This window comes from Pseudochaenichthys georgianus, chromosome 15 (genome assembly GCF_902827115.2).
Source record: "Pseudochaenichthys georgianus chromosome 15, fPseGeo1.2, whole genome shotgun sequence".
NCBI classification, from domain to species: domain Eukaryota; kingdom Metazoa; phylum Chordata; class Actinopteri; order Perciformes; family Channichthyidae; genus Pseudochaenichthys; species Pseudochaenichthys georgianus.
Genome location: NC_047517.1, coordinates 14,838,613 through 14,842,589, shown reverse-complemented (window position 1 = coordinate 14,842,589; position 3,977 = coordinate 14,838,613).

The following is a 3,977-nucleotide window of genomic DNA, read 5'->3' as shown; positions in this document are numbered from 1 at the left end:
AATAGTTTGAAATTAATTGTATGTTATCTACGAATAATGCGCCTTAATTAAATGTATACAGAATGCAAACCATACGTTTTTTAGCAGACAATTATATGATTTAGCTTTTATTTAGAATTATTTAACAGCTTTATCTTTAAACAACCATATGTGAGTGAGTGAGTGAGTGAGTGAGTGAGTGAGTGAGTGAGTGTGTGTGTGTGTGTGTGGCCTAGCATTACTATACTTGTGGGGACCTAAATCTGTTTACACAGTCACGTGTGGGGACTCGCCTCCCTTATGGGGACAAAATGGAGGTCCCCATGAGGGGAATCATTAATTTTAGGGTGAATACTTGGTTAGGGTTAGGGTTAGGGTTAAGGTTAAGGTTAAGGGTAATGGTTAGGGTTAGGCACGTGTTGGTTATGGTTAAGGTTAGGATAAGTCTCCAGGAAAAGCATGTAAGTCAATGTAATGTCCCCAGAAGTGATGTATACATGGTATGTGTGTGTGTGTGTGTGTGTGTGTGTGTGTGTGTGTGTGTGTGTGTGTGTGTGTGTGTGTGTGTGTGTGTGTGTGTGTCTGTGTGTGTGTCAAAGAGACATACTCACACAGGTGTACACCCCTCCTGGCATTTTGGTATTTCCTTTGAACTCTGGCTTCAAGATAGCTGCAGATATCAGCATGAAATAATCTCCCCACCTGTGATGCAGTGCGAACAGCAGCAGTAGGTGAATAGTCTGCAGCCTACCTCATGTTGATTCTATGATGAGGGCTCAATCATTCCCATTTTCATTTGTTATCAGATTATTGACAACGAGAGCAAATGCTTCCTTGGTCGCATCTAGATGAATCACAGCTGAGGTGGAAAGTAAAAATAATGACTCATATTGTTGTGAGGAAGAGATTAAAAGAATGAACAAATGAGAGTATAGGGTCTAAATGGCTGAAATAGTCATATTGCAAAGTAGTTGCACCGATGTTACACTGATAACAATATTTAGACAAAGTAAATAAATGAATGTTAACTTTAAAAAACATTTTAAAGTTAAGATACATCTGTTGATTCTTGACATTAAATACAGTTTGTAGGAGCTTTTAAACAAACCATGGTCGGTATCTTTTATTTTGACACTTATAACCTTATAACTGACACTGAAGTTCATTTTTGCAGAAAAATCTTAAGTAATTTGCAATTGTACTGTCATACATTTCACTTTGTGGACTTGTTTCAGCCATTGAGTACAACAAAGTATGGAAAGTACTCAAGCAAATAATGTACTTAGGGACTGTACTTAAGAGCAATTTTGAGTACATTATTTTCTTAAGTATTTCCATTCTCTGCAACCTTACACTTTCAAATAAGGATTAGGCAGATATTATACTTTACTCCAGTATTCATTTTGTTATACTTACTGTGATGTCCACAGCCTCGCAGGGTAAAGCAATAACACTGCACCCTCACCTCCAACAGTGTTACCTCATTTCAGTTGCAGTCAACCACATCAACAATTAACACCTTTTGACCCTTTCGATTTAAATAGTAAACTGTTTATTTGCCTTACACCTGACATTATTTCATTTATTTGCAAATATGTTAGCACAGGTATGTGTTTGTATTCATAATGATGAGTTACCGTAACTTACCGTGGTCGGTAGGTTACTTCCTGCAGCGAAAGGCTTATTGGGGACAAATTGGGACAAACCATGTGCTTCATGTCAAAGGGGGGATTTGGGTGTCTGAGTCTTTTTTTGAGTCTTTTTGTATTTTCTTCATCTTAATTACCCTTTGTTTTGCTATTTGGTTTGGCCATGCCACTATATATGTTCAATTTTGTAATTTTGGCAGGTTGGTTTGTTCACTTAACACCTGTTTAGTTGCTGTCATATTTATTACAGTCATTTTCTGTTGACCACTTCATAGGCCTAGTTATTGAAGACTTGTTTTTTCAATGTGTGGGTTAATAAAGAAAACTGTTTCTTCAAACAATTCCTTGATCACAATACAAAGGGTAAATTCACTGGACACTGACACTAAATGCGGATAACATTGACCTGATGTTCAACGTCCAATCAGATCATTCAAACACATCTTTCAATGCTATGGGTTTCTTTATTGGTAGATCTTTCCTCATCTGGTCCATAACAATTATATATCGCTATAATTCTTAATGTTTCTCTTACATAATCTTTGGCTATTTCAGCCAACAACATTCTATGAATATGGGGACATTATGTGTTACATTCAACCACTGAAATACGGTTATGTTATCACATTTTAATAATTAAGAAACATTATAAAGTAATTTTGTTTCTGTTTTTAGTGTCACTCAAATTTTAGTGTCACTCAAATTCATTTCCCTACTCACTCTTTGTGTGACACCTCAGCACAACCTTAAAGGTCCCATGTCATGCTTTTCCGGTTATTACCCGTCCCCTTGTGTGTTATGAAGGTTTTTATGTAAACGGTCTGCAAAGTCACAAACCCTGCGAGTAAAACTAACACAGAAAATACCTGTCTCTGCTGCCCAAGCCCCCAGGAAGTGCGCCGGAGTCTGATGAGAATATTCGTTGTGGCCAAACGGCGGTACTACACTTCCTTTAGGTTGCTGAGCCCGGAAACACTTTTTCCCATTGACTTACATTGGGAAAGAGTGGTCTGTAACTCGTTGGATAATTTTTTTTAAACTAAATAAACAACCCAGTATGAACACTTGTATAGCCCTTATTAAAAAAATTCGTTCCTCTAGTTGTAAAAATGTGCTAATAACGTTATTCTGAGAGTTATTTCCCTCTGCATTAGAAACGCGCATCTAACCCACGGTTCATGTTACGTGTTCAGCACTACATGCGTTTATCTCAACCCATGGATGCACAATAACAACGGACCCATATCGCCTTACTGCCATCCCACGGAGCTGTAACAATGGATATATTGCACATGTTTGTTGTAATTCATCATTTGTAAAATATTATACTAGGCTACATGGGCTGTATGATGTAAATGTTGTACAGTAAATGTTGTATTAAATAAAGTTAATATTACCGACGTTAGATTAACGTCCCTGTAGATTCTTATTGCACTAAGAAGCGTATTGCACTGTATATATATATATGTACAGTGCAATAATTATTTCATGCTAAATGAAGCTCTGTTGCTTGGATATCACTAGATCCTGTTACAGCGTAATATAAGTAGCCTACATAACGATTGATGTGTACATTAGCATAATTACTAGCTAGCTGCTAACTGCCGCCTCGTTAATATCAAATCCATCATAATAACAAATCATTACCATGCTCTCATGAATGCACGGTGCTGTTATGTGTGTGACTACCCGATCCGTCACCCTGCCCGATCGGTTCTGCGCATGTGCGAGAGGGTCCGCCATGTTGGACAACTCCGGACGGCAACACCAGATGGACACTTGACACAGTGGCTTTTAGCAAAGCTCAAAAAGAAAAACCGAGAGAGATGAGTTATTGTTATTACAACGTGACTTCACTATTATTTAACAACTCTTTTTATTGGGTTCTTTTATTTGGGGTTAAGTACATTGTCAGAATAAGTGAGGAATGAATTTAACTTCTGTTAGACAGCCATATGCCATACATTTTTGCATACATCCACAGTAAATATTTATTCAGTATGATAGCTGTCTAACAGAAGTTACATCTATTTCTCACTTATTCTGACAATGTACTTAACCCCAAATAAAAGAACCCAATAAAAATAGTTTTTGAGCTTTGCTAAAAGCCACTGTGTCAAGTGTCCATCTTGGGTTGCCGTCCGGACTTCCGGACCATCTCGCACATGCGCAGAACCGATCGGGTAGGGTGACGGATCGGGTAGTGACAATGGCCCTTTCTCATTTCATCAAATCCCCCTCCTCGACTCCTCGATTGCTCGGTCCTCCGGTAGTGACCCGGAAATGAATTTCAGCGCGCCATGTTGAAGGACATCTCATTTCTCTAAATGCACTTCGAGGACCGAGGAT